The 13,361-nt window shown below is 39.6% G+C and overlaps 2 protein-coding genes across 6 annotated transcripts in view; one reads left to right on the top strand and one right to left on the bottom strand.

The window, feature by feature from the left end:
* LOC134207222 (uncharacterized) overlaps positions 1-13,361 on the bottom strand; it is a 123,585-nt gene that overhangs the window by 82,538 nt on the left and 27,686 nt on the right. The window lies entirely within an intron of this gene.
* Positions 1,546-13,361, top strand: part of LOC134213011 (putative fatty acyl-CoA reductase CG5065) — a 31,991-nt gene continuing 20,175 nt past the window's right edge. For 2 of the 5 annotated variants that reach the window (XM_062691479.1, XM_062691460.1), the window contains exon 1: positions 1,563-1,700. The gene's annotated coding sequence lies outside the window, so the exon portion shown is untranslated. Of the gene's footprint in view, positions 1,701-13,361 lie in introns of all 5 variants that reach the window. The other 3 variants (XM_062691469.1, XM_062691496.1, XM_062691488.1) reach the window with 3 other exon arrangements.

The raw sequence follows: 13,361 nt of genomic DNA, 5'->3' as shown, positions 1-13,361 counted from the left end.
TACTGTTTGTACTTTAAGTTGCATACTTACCTGATCTGGTAAAATTATACCTATATTTATCCTGAAACTGTCGTACTAAGTCACATACCATCTCATCACATATATTCTTGCTGTCATGATTTACTTGACTAGCTATCTTGTCTCCCTTCAATCGTTGCAAGCGATTACTGTCCATCTTGCTGATTTTCCGCTCGAGGAACGATTTTTTCTTCAGCCTTCATTTTCTATGCGATTATATATCGCCAACACCGGAACGTAATTCCCATGTGCATCTAGTCCACTTAAGCACTGGGACTTTGATTTTGTTTGAAAAAGATTTGGAGAGAATATTTTCTACCAAGAACTAAAGAAACGTAGGTATGCAAAAACAATTTAAAGCAAAAAAAAAACAAAAAAATCACTTTTGCAACGAAAAAAATGACGGATGAAATTTTTCGCGTCCGCTCCTTATCACAACTAGGGATCCTACATTCAGAGATATGCGAAAGCGGCCATCTTGAGCCAATCGAGCATTGAGAGCTCCTTTTGCTTTTATCTATCATATCAATCATTATCGTAATAATAATCATAATCATAATAATAATCATAATTGAATCATTTGTTTGAGAAACTGCATAAGTCCATTTTACACTATTTCGAGAAAACAACAAAAAACTGTTTTTGAACAAATTTGCACCGAATCTTTCGATTTCTTCGATACAGATCAATAGTTTTTGGCAAAACTTAACACCCTGGAGTACTTTCAGTGTAAAAAATGTAAGTAGTACTCCACAATTGCTCTTCAAAACTTTCAATACTTGATGCTTTTATTCAGAGAATTTTGTCTCAAATGCCGAACGCCCGAAATGCCGAAAATATCTCAAAATTTGAACACTTTGAACTAAAATTAAAAAAAAAAAATCAACGTTTTCTCATTGCTGGACAATTATGATGTTTATGATCTGTAAGCCTGCTGATAAAATTCGTTTGTTTATGCAATAAAACCTTCATGTAACGAGTGTTCGGAATATGAGTCTGTTCGAGATTTGAGTCAAAACGGTACTTAGACTAAGACCAACTGACATGCAACCGGTCAGCCCGCCACTAGCGCGAGCGGACGACGACGGCGCTTGAAGGCAAGAGACGGGGCTGATGGTGCATTTTAAACCAATAAAGAAAAAGTCCATCAAAAAACAGGTATTTTCCTTCAATTTTGCTGATGGCTACAACACCAGCTGATAAACCAATGGGAAAAACTCCAACAGCATTAGGGGTGTTCTGTGATTTGTACTCAATTGTCTAACTATAACGCAATTTAACCATCGCCTCCGGATCGCAACCGTTTGGCGAGGTTCGTCGCTTGGCCGTGAAACCAACTCACTCGTATGAAAATCGCGTGGTGCGTGTGCTGGAAAACTGGGTGGTAGAGTAGGGGCAGATTGGAAAAACCGAACAATCCTAGCAGCGCCCACACATATGCGGCACGTCCGTCGATCGGGCGGCGCTGAACCATGTAAGGAGCGTGCGCCTCATCGGAGGAGCTGAGCAGAAAAATGCTTTCCCATCTGGCTGGTCAGTTCTGTGTTTGCGCGCGATTAGGAAGGTTTGTTTAGGAAAGTGTTCGGACTCGGAAGCCACCAGGCAGTTAGACGCGACTCGGTTTCAGACGGGAAAGTGCACTTTCTTCGTGCTGCTTCGTCCTAAGGTCAGTGGACCCTTGAGTAAGTGCGATGCTTGGCGGAGAGAGGATGGTGTTGGAAAATTTGGCATAGAAAGGGAAAATTAACGTGACCGTGATATGTTGGAGCGATGTGCAGGCCGGGCACGGTGAAGTTGAATTCAAAGGACATTGCTGGACTTCAGGGGACTAACTTGATGGCGCTAAACTCTACTGTGAAGATGACTTCTTTCACGCAACAGGAAATCATATCTAAGTTAGGATTAATAGCTAAATGCTGTACCAGTGAGTGGTGCGATCTAAGCTGTGAAATGAACCGTTGCATAATGAATGCAACCGATGCAGTTGCAAACCGATGCATTTTTATTATTACTATACTGCCGCTGCGTGGTACGGGTTTATAGCGCGGCCGCCGTCTTGTGGAGCATAGAGTCTAATGCTTGGTGATATAGGCCGGCCCTCTCTTGTTTACATAATCACGATTGCTGCGTACAATAATTCTGGCTGGTTGCAGACTAACTGGTTGAAGGAATGTAATTAATGGGGTGGTTTTTCACCTGAGCTTTCAACTTTAGCATGTTTGATGAAAAACGTAGTAATTTGATTTTGATATCATGCTCGTCAATGGGTATTCCAAAGCTTGAGTAAGTATGGTAGCTGAGGTTCTGGGCAGTTACCTTTTCTCTGATCCTTATTTTTTTTTCTTTGAATGATGAATATTAGAACACAAACTTATTTGTTAAAATTAACGATCTTGTTAAAAAAAAACAATATTTTACGAGATACGTACAATCGAACTTACTCCAAACGTATTTTCCCGAATCTCATTGAAATGGCGCTTATTTGCCAAAACTAAAAAAAGTATATTCTTATAAGTTATGACCAGAATAAAAATCAACTTTCCTATGCAGGGAGAAAAGGAAACGACCCAATTTTTCCTGACAATAGTAATAACGATGCGCACTACCGATGTCGATAAATCAAGATCCGAACTACATGCGCTGTAGTAAATACTCTGGAAAAAATGCCGAAAATGTACTCCAAAATTCCAAAAAGTCGTTTTGCCCCGGGGGAGGTGGTGATATTACCCCAGTTTCCCCCATTTACGTATTGGCGTATGAGTTTGGAGATTGACTGGCACGGGTTTGTAGTTCCGGTACCCTAACCACATTCGAAAAGTTGTATTCGATTTACGGCCAGGCTGTTCGAATTTTTATGCTAGCTGTGTTCATATTCGGCATGGATGCATGGCAATTCGCACTGAAATGAACTTTCTGTAGCGGCAACACTAAATGCATGACTGTTCCATGTGGATAAGAATTCAAGCAAGCATGTTTGGGTAAGTCTATGCGCAAACAGTTTGTTCTAGTTTTAGATAGTTAGAAAATTCCAATCAATGCGGAAAGTTGCCCCATTGTTAACTGTTGAAAGATTCTGATTGGTTAAACTAGGTTCTTGACTACTAAGCCATGAAAAGAGTGTAAGGATGACAGGCATTTTATTATAAAAACCATTGGGCTTTGAATATTCCTACAGTGGGTCCAAAAAGTATTCGTCTAGCTGCATATTCTTTAGTAAAATGTAAAACTTAGGCGTGATAGAAGTGAAATCAAAAAACTTTCTTCTAAATTTGGTAGAAAACTTATCAACACATGATTATTATTCAAAAACAAATAGAAAATTCAATTACTTTTTCTGGTATGTAGAGAATATCTAAATTTCGTCAATTTCGTTCGCTCAAAAAGTATTCGTCTATTCAGAAAATAATCGTGTGAAACACGAATATAATAGTTTTATTCGCATGTAGTTACACTAGCACACTCTAGTGATGTCTAGCAACATTTTTGTCAATATTCAATGACAGGTCAAATAATGTTTTTGTTTTGCTTGAACTTGGCGCGGGAAATAGAAGAACCATGGGTGAAAAAAGTAGAAAGATGAGCCCAAATGAAAAAAAAAATCTACGCCTGCATAATTAGTGCAAGTTGACTAGGGTAGTCAGTATTGACCATTTTTGTCAAATACCGGTATTCGGTATTTGGTGGAGTCAATACCGGTAATACCGGTAGAATACCGGTTTTTGTGAAAATTTCGAGTTGTAAAAGAAAAACTTTGGATTTGGAGTTTTTGACGAAAAACAATATTTGTTGACTAACTTCAAATGTTAAAATCATTGCTTGTTGAGCTGGGCAAAGCGAAACTTAAGTAGACATTACATACTGAGCCATTCATCTCCCAATCCGCATTGGATTTTGTTGGCAATGTTGCCAACTACTGAGAATGCCCTCTTTGGTTCAACCGAAGTAGGACGCATGGTTCCAAGACCGTCGAAAATCAGTGTCAATTAAATATTTGCCCTTAATCTCTTCCAATTCATAGTAGGAGAAATCCATACGGATTGTATTGAAGGATTCTGGCGTCAATGTATTTGCCACCAGTGATGCTACAGTCTCTTCACAAGTTTTTCTTTAATCGATAAACCAGAAAAATATCCATAGAGGCATCTTTTTCGTACCGATCGTCAGATAGATCCCACACGCTTGCTTAATCAAAGTAGCTCTGGATGCCTCGAAGAAATGCCAAAATCGTTTCTGATCAATTGCTTCACGGCAGAATTATTCAAAAAAACAAAAAGATCGGCGTATTTGGATCGACTCTCTTGGATTCATTCCTTAAAAGCATCGAAATAGTGGCAGAAATGGCTGTGGCTTAATTTGATAATAGTTCCAAGGTAAATTGGAACGCCACGTCGGCTTCATATAGAGTACAAAACTCACAGAGCAGTAGTTCCACAACAGCTTGTACAGATTCGAGGGCTTGAATTATTTCAGCGTGCCTTGGCATCAGCCACTAATTCAAATTCTTTTCCGAATTCAGAACGGACATATTTTTGCAGAAAAGCGTTTTTCACAGGTGATCTCCGGAAAAGCACTATGGGCTCGTACCTTTTTCACAATTTCATACATTGCGAGAAAATTCTCGACGATATCAACAATGTTCATTGAAGAAAAAGTCATTCGCAGTTTGACAGATGGTTAAGAGAATGAAGTAACAGGTGTGATTAATGATGATGTCGATCGATTTTTGTTGTAGCGTAAACGTCGTCAATGATGCTTACTTGGGCAAAGTTTCTCATGCGCACATTTAATTGTTCTATTTTTCGCTCGATTTTTGATTCTGACAGCAAAATGTGAAATACCGAAAATACCGGTATTTTCGGTACCCAAAATTGGCCGGTAATACCGGTATTACTACTACCGGTTAGACCACCCTAAAGTTGACTTATGACTTTGCAAGAAATGTGGGTAGACCAAGGGTAGCAAGAATTCAACCATTTAATTGGTGATTGATCGCATCAGCGCCACAAAAATCTATCAAAACAAATAACAGAGTGGTCTTCAGCGATGGTAAACCGATAACGATGAGCGATTTATTGCGCGGAAAATAAAAAAAAATCATTAAAAACGAGTTCACCCATATAGGCAAGTGAGTTGGAGAGAAGAAGTCAGATATGAACCAATACGAACAGAAATACTTGTGAAAAGTATGGGTATAATGGGCGAGTATCACGGAAGAAAATTCAAGTGAGCCATCAAATTATCAAAAACAGCTCTATTTCCGCTAAAAATATCGCTGGAAGAAGGATGACTTTCGGAATCAAGTCATGTTATCTGACGAAAGCAAGTACAGCACATTTGGATCCAATGGCCGATGTATGGTATAGCGGAAAAGGAATATTGAGATACAGCCGCAGAATCTCTTTTAAGCAGTAAAGCATGGTGGGGGCTACGTCATGGTTTCTGAGGTGCTTGAGCGCAACCGGTGTGGGAAAATTTCACATTATTGAAGGAATTACATATATGTATCACAAAATGTTCATCCGCATTTTGAAAGAAAATTTGAACGCCAGTGCTGAGAAATTGGGCTTACAGGGAACATACATCTTACGGGGTGATAATTATCTCAAGCACACAGCCCGAAGTACTAAGCTGTAGCTACTCTGTAATACCCCAATCAACTCAAAACGCCTCCTCAGATCTCAGATATAAATCCAATTTAACTCCATTGGAAGGTTCTGGACTACAATTTTTTCGTGAATTTCGTGAAAGTCATATTTCGAACAACAACCAATTGAAATTAGTGTTGAAAGAAAAATGGAAGAATATTCCGTCCCCCATTACGGCTAATTTGGTCAGTTCCATGTCACAAGAACTACAGCCCGTCATAGATACACAGGGGAATTCAACGAAATATTAAATTCCATTCTACAGCTCCTGTTTTAGTTTCAAAAGCGCACTAAACCTGACTAGACGAATACTTTTTGAGTCCGTTTTTAATTAAATGTTATGTTTTGTAACCTTTGTTTTTGTTATTGTTTTATTTTTCAGTTTGGTTTTTAACCATAAAGATGAATTGATTAATTTACTACACAATGTAATCGATAGTTTTATTTCTTTGAGCTTACTAGATTCTATCTTTAACATTTTCTAGAAAACATACAGCTAGACGAATACTTTTTGGACTCACTGTATTTGTTGCCATGGTCATTTAACAAAATCATTGTGCAGTCACTCATTTCAAAACCCTGAATCATCCACCTAGCGGTGTTGGTGCCTTTCTCGTGCAAAAAAAACATACCAAAAAATATTAGTGTTTTGTGCAAAGAAAATAGCATTTTGGCCATAGCTTTTAATCCCATAGTCCAATTTAGCCGTTTTCAATAGCAAACAATGGGCAGAATTGCCCATCGAATGGAACTTGTTGCGAGTTTTGCGGCCAATGATAAAGTCGAAAAAGTGTGCCGACAACTTTCTAAGACAAGTTTAGTAGGTACTTTCCATTTAATTCCACTACGTTTTGTTATCTTTGCAGATACGTATTTCGACCTCAACTGTGAGGCCGTTTTCAGTGTCTCGTACTTGACTCGACTTGAAGAAAACAATCGCAGCTTACACTATTTATATTACGCTAGGTACCTAATCTAATCTCATTTGACTACTTTATTTACCTAAATAACTACAGGCAAAACGTATGCAAATTCATTCAAAATAATATTTTTCATTTGTTTTTAAATAACTAAGCATCAAGGCTGATGGATACCTACCTAGAATTTGTAAATACTCCGACATTGCTTGAGTTGAAGTGATTGAAAATTGTCTCAGACTAGCTTTGATCATTTCTTCTCCTGCTTTCTATCCTCTGACTTCTGTCAGAGTCTGTCTTCTGTCTGTCTTCTTAACGAATTGTGAAAAAAGTGTAAATATCTTTTTAATAAGAAAATGTGTTTCTCTGACACTCTTTTGTTCGATTTTTTATATAGTTCTAAGTAATTCGTTTGCAGTCTTCTTGCATTAACATCATCTTTCAAGTAATTGGTGATGTTTTGTTCTATTCGTCCACCATTAGAGCAACCATTCACTAGTGCATGGTTTTCTAATTCACCAAGTAATCCAATATAATGGGCAGATATATTCCAAAGCAATATGGTTTTCAACATGAATAATGGTTTTGGCTTCTTGAACAAATTTCTAGAAACTATCAACTTTCAAAATCTCATGAATTCCAAAAGAACTACTATGGTTTAGACCAGGGCTGCCCAACGTACGGCCCGCGGGCCGGATGCGGCCCTCAGCTCCATTTTTTGTAGCCCGCGCACCGTGGTAGAAAATACTTCATAACCGGCCCACAAGATTTTATATCTGGCTCGAGATGCTCTTTTTTATAATTTATTAATAAATACTGTGAGTTATCACCGGCTTACGAAAAAGTCAGGTAATCTAGCCATTAACTTAACGTGTTCCAATAATTCCTTTTATTCGTATTAGAACCAAAATATAAGATATTTCATATTTTTAAAAGGCTGGATTGAGTGACCAGATTGACCCAATGAAACGAAAGGAAAGTGTTGCTGTATTGAAGGAATATGATCTGAAACGACATTACGAAACCAAGCGTCCATGCGACATTTACACTGAACTAGGAAGATAACAAATGTTAAAGAAGCTTCAAAGATAAGATGCTAATTTAATTTAAATTTCCATTATTAATTCAAATTATTTGTGAAACAGTGGATTATCGAAGCAGGAAACTCACTTCACTCTGACAAACACGAAGCCAGAAAATGCAGTACGGACCAGTTCTGCTTTACGAACGAGCGTGAGGTGATCCAAAGGTGGCGGCAGCACTACGAAGAACACCTGAATGGCGATGTGGCAGGCGAAGATGGCGGTATGGTGATGGACCTGGGAGAACGCGCGCAGGACATAATTCTACCGGCTCCGGATCTCCAGGAAATCCAGGAGGAGATTGGCCGGCTCAAGAACAACAACGCCCCTGGGGTTGACCAACTACCAGGAGAGCTATTTAAACACGGTGGTGAGGCACTGGCTAGAGCGCTGCACTGGGTCATTACCAAGATTTGGGAGGAGGAAGTTTTGCCGCAGGAGTGGATGGAAGGTGTCGTGTGTCCCATCTACAAAAAGGGCGATAAGCTGGATTGTAGCAACTACCGCGCAATCACATTGCTGAACGCCGCCTACAAGGTACTCTCCCAAATTTTATGCCGTCGACTAGCACCAACTGCAAGGGAGTTCGTGGGGCAGTACCAGGCGGGTTTTATGGGCGAACGCTCCACCACGGACCAGGTGTTTGCCATTCGCCAAGTACTGCAGAAATGCCGCGAATACAACGTGCCCACACATCATCTATTCATCGACTTCAAAGCCGCATATTGCCGTTGATCAAAGCGACGATGGATCGGGTGATGTGCGTAGTTCGAGTTTCAGGGGCATTCTCGAGTCCCTTCGAAACCCGCAGAGGGTTACGGCAAGGTGATGGTCTTTCGTGTTTGCTATTCAACATCGCTTTGGAAGGTGTAATACGAAGAGCAGGGATTAACACGAGTGGTACAATTTTCAATAAGTCCGTCCAGCTATTTGGTTTCGCCGACGACATAGATATTATGGCACGTAACTTTGAGAAGATGGAGGAAGCCTACATCAGACTGAAGAGGGAAGCTAAGCGGATCGGACTAGTCATCAACACGTCGAAGACGAAGTACATGATAGGAAGAGGTTCAAGAGAAGACAATGTGAGCCACCCACCGCGAGTTTGCATCGGTGGTGACGAAATCGAGGTGGTAGAAGAATTTGTGTACTTGGGCTCACTGGTGACTGCCGAAAATGACACCAGCAGAGAAATTCGGAGACGCATAGTGGCTGGAAATCGTACGTACTTTGACTCCGCAAGACGCCCGATCGAATAGAGTTCGCCGCCGTACCAAACTGACAATCTACAAAACGCTAATTAGACCGGTAGTCCTCTACGGACACGAGACCTGGACGATGCTCGTGGAGGACCAACGCGCACTTGGAGTTTTCGAAAGGAAAGTGCTGCGTACCATCTATGGTGGGGTGCAGATGGCGGACGGTACGTGGAGGAGGCGAATGAACCACGAATTGCATCAGCTGTTGGGAGAACCATCCATCGTTCACACCGCGAAAATCGGACGACTGCGATGGGCCGGGCACGTAGCCAGAATGTCGGACAGTAACCCGGTGAAAATGGTTCTCGACAACGATCCGACGGGCACAAGAAGGCGAGGTGCGCAGCGGGCAAGGTGGATCGATCAGGTGGAAGATGACTTGCGGACCCTCCGTAGACTGCGTGGTTGGCGACGTGTAGCCATGGACCGAGCCGAATGGAGAAGACTCTTATATACCGCACAGGCCACTTCGGCCTTAGTCTGAATAAATAATAATAATAACCAGTTCTGCTGTGAGTGATAGCCGCCTGCTTCAAATTCTGCTCTCTCGCAATCGATGACAATACCGAGGTTGAATACTTGGCACAGGTGACTGTCTTCATAAGGGGAGTTGATGATCATCTTTAAATCAAGGAGGAATTGGCAGTTTTGATCCTAATGAGTGGAACGACTGCCGAAAAAAAACCTGAGGGGAGCTGTTAAACCTGTATGAAGGGGCTCCTCTAAAAACTTAAGTGGCCTTACAACTGATGGAACCGGCACTGGCAATGACGGTAAATATCACTGGCATTGTGACACTTCTAAGAAAGGAAAAGCATGGTATGGTTATGAGAATCTATGGGCGAAAACGATTGATATTCCTGAAGTACTTGACTTTATCCACGCGAGGGATTTACAACCACCAATTCTGAAATGATGTTCACGGAAATGGAAGCAGAATACGGAGATTTGCTGTATTGTTGCGAAGTTCGTAGAACCAGACTTGAGAGGATTTATTTTATTCTCTTCGAAACGAAATTGCACTATTTTTACAAGATAAAGAAAACCCAATGCCCGAATTGAATGATCCTGAATGGGCTAGTGGCTTAGCTTTTCTGGTAGATATTACAAGACATCTCAATGATATGTTCAAGTCAAGCTGTAAGGCACGGATCAACACGTCGAACTTTTACTATCCAACATTAAAGCTTTTGGAACGAAATTGGCGCTAAACATTTTTGTACACTTTGTTGCTGAAGACTGGTACTTTTCCTTTTATAGAACACATTCACGAATTATCCATTTTCTCAACACCGTTTTATGATGGGAATAATAAAATGCATCCGAAATGTTTCAAATGGGGATTATCGACTTCCAATACAACGAGGAGATCAAATCTAAATTTTAGAAAGAAAACATCTCTCTTCTCATCACATTTTAAAAATAAAAGCAGTAAAAAACTTCGAATCCTGTTTTTGAATTTTGGTCACCGATTGCGAAAACAATATGCGATAATTATTCAAGAATAGGCAACAATTTTATGTTTCCAATGGAATTGGCAACCAAAAGACCGCAATTCAATCGTGTTTAGTTTTTCTCTGAAGATTTTTTCGCCATTTTGAAAAAATGAAAAAAAAAAATCAACGTTTCAAAATTTTGAAAGTGGGGTACCTAATCCGTTTTCCATCTCACTGAAAATATATTTATCTTATCGCAATACAAAGATATGCAGCACCAATCTCGTCGCTTCTTTTTGCTAACATGTGTGCTCACTGGTGAAAAAAATCAAAAAAATAAGAAACAAACCAAATTCTTTTTCATTGCTTTGTTTTTGATGGGATGGAAATCGGAGCTATGAGATGAAGTGCCGAACCGTTATTGTTTGGCCCACCAGAAGGTGTTAATTCTGATATTTGGCCCGTGGCTTGAAAAGGTTGGACAGGCTTGGTTTAGACAGACCTCTTGATTGTGTTTTTAAAGTGGCAATCAAACTTTTATTGAGGTTTGGTAGTCGGAGGAATGATGAAGGTATTCGTCTTAACTCTTTCAGGACGAATGGGTCATATATGCCAAGCGTTTTACACAGTTAAAAATTCTGAAAATTACTTGCCATGGAAATGTTTGAACCCATATTTTTGTATTCAATAACCTCTAATTTTACATCCTACTTTTTCTTGTACACAATATTGTATACAAGCCCCATAGTAATGACAACCTGTAATTTTAAAAAGTGATGGAAAAATGAGTCGAATCGAACGGAGCCTTTTTGTTACATCATATATGCTGTAACATTTTTATACTGTGTAGATTGAAAATCCGAAAACGAGATGTTCAAGGTTCTTCAAAATGTTTTCAAGTTCGATCGCACTTTCAAATTGTTATACCTTAACGCAACAATGTAAAGGTCTGAGACTTCTTGACTTTTACTATTTCGTGGAAAACCACACAGTATAAAAATATTACAGCATATATGATGTAACAAAAAGGCTCCGTTTGATTCGACTTATTTTTCCAAACTTTTTAAAATTACAGGTCGTCGTTACTATGGAGTTTGTATTCAATATTGCGTACAAGAAAAAGTTGGATGTGAAATTAGAGGCTATCGAACACAAAAATATGGGTTCAAATATTTCCATAGCGTGTATTTTTCAGAAATTTTAAATGTGAATGTTCCGGAACGATGACCTCCTTTGTACAGCGTTCTTGAAGGGCTCCGAAGAAACTTACACTTACGGAGTTCGGGTCATATTGACAAATATTTGACTTAGCAATATCTCCATACATTTCTCAGCCAAATTCACATGTTTATGGAGTAAAAATAATCGTCAGCTCATCAATTTTCAGAAACTGAAACAGATTGTTGATCGGCCACGCCTACATCCTGTAATCGTCGGAGGAAGGATCTTCAGTCGACCACTTTGATATGGACGAAAATTGCACACCAATACCGCGAATGAACGCATATTGCAGTTTTTCTCAGAAATGTACCCAATACTATTTCAGTGATGACGAATCATGAATACAGACAGTATTTCTACAGATGTTCTAGGTTCTCCAAACCATTCTGAACTTTAGAGCCTTGGTCTACCAGGACAATTACGTTTGGTACGATACCAATAGCAACCCATGGTGCTCCTCATACAGGCCCTTAAAGGCCATGCGTCTGATTTACGATCTATATGTGTCCATACCGGATATTAAAAGCTCTCCAAATCGTTCTGGAGTTCGGGAAAATTGATCTACTAAGACAACTGAGTACGATATAAAACCAATAGCAATGCGCATGACAAACGATTTATTTAGTCTAGTCTAGTCTAGTCTACACATACACAGCCATCACTTGGAAGAATCCTGGAAAGTGATAGATTCGACTACATCTATAACTTTTCTTGTCAATAGGGTAAATCACTACTTGGGCCTATGGACCCGATTCCCGGCTCACTGCACAGAAAACTAAGGATTTATACTTTTTGGAAGCCCTAGGTTTATGGTTGATGATTTTACAAAAGTCTCCCGTTTATTACGCACAATACTCAATATTTTTCAACCATTTATTTCACTCCTAATTGGTCCAATTATAAGAAATAAAAATGTAGATTCCGAACATTCGCTTTCCGTTGCTACACTTTTTTAGCATGAAAAAAATTCCTTCAACGTTCATAGGAAAACTATCTAATACGTTGACGCTATCATGTTATTTATAATCCTCTCGATTTCAAAAAGTGAAAAAAATATAGTTTTTAAGCGTTTGGAAGTAATTTGGATGAGTGAATATATCTTTTCAACCCAATAAAAAATATTAGAAATAATACCATCTGGCATCATGTCGGCGTTGAACGTGCATATTTTTGTTTACGTCGCATTTTCTACCGTCCCGAGAGAGAATGAGAGTAATATGTTGAGAGATTGAGCGAAATTTTGCTTAGGCCGGGAGCTGGTTTGGAAGTGGGCCGGAAACGAAATCGCTATGACTGAAATGAGTGCTGGACCTCGTTAATTTAAATCAAATAAAAGCTTTTTCAAACGATGTTTACCAAGAAAAGCTATTTTTAAGCAGAAGTGAACCCCAATGCAGTATTATACGGCCCACGAAATTTAGGAAAAGTTGTTTCCTGTCATAAATATCAATTGGATAATGCAGTCGTATGCATGTTAGGCCGGGAATGGGGTAAGAAACCCTATTTATGATTGAAGCACATTAGAAATGTATTTCAAACATAAAAGCGGCCAGGCCTACTGTGCAGCGTTGTTAATTTTAAGTGAAAATCAGTACTTAAGGTCACTCCTGACAGAATCCAAGTTTCAAAGTGCTCGCGTTTTCGGGGGCACACCACTCGATACGGAAGCAACGCACAACTGTCGTTTTTATTTTTTCACGCATGCTGCGCGCAGCAAAGCTGAATTAACAAAAATGACAGTTACCCGCCGCCTCCGAATCGAGTTGTGTGCCCTCGAAAACGC

This window comes from Armigeres subalbatus, chromosome 1 (assembly GCF_024139115.2).
Source record: "Armigeres subalbatus isolate Guangzhou_Male chromosome 1, GZ_Asu_2, whole genome shotgun sequence".
NCBI classification, from domain to species: Eukaryota; Metazoa; Arthropoda; class Insecta; order Diptera; family Culicidae; genus Armigeres; species Armigeres subalbatus.
This window is presented reverse-complemented; position numbering and strand designations above follow the sequence as displayed.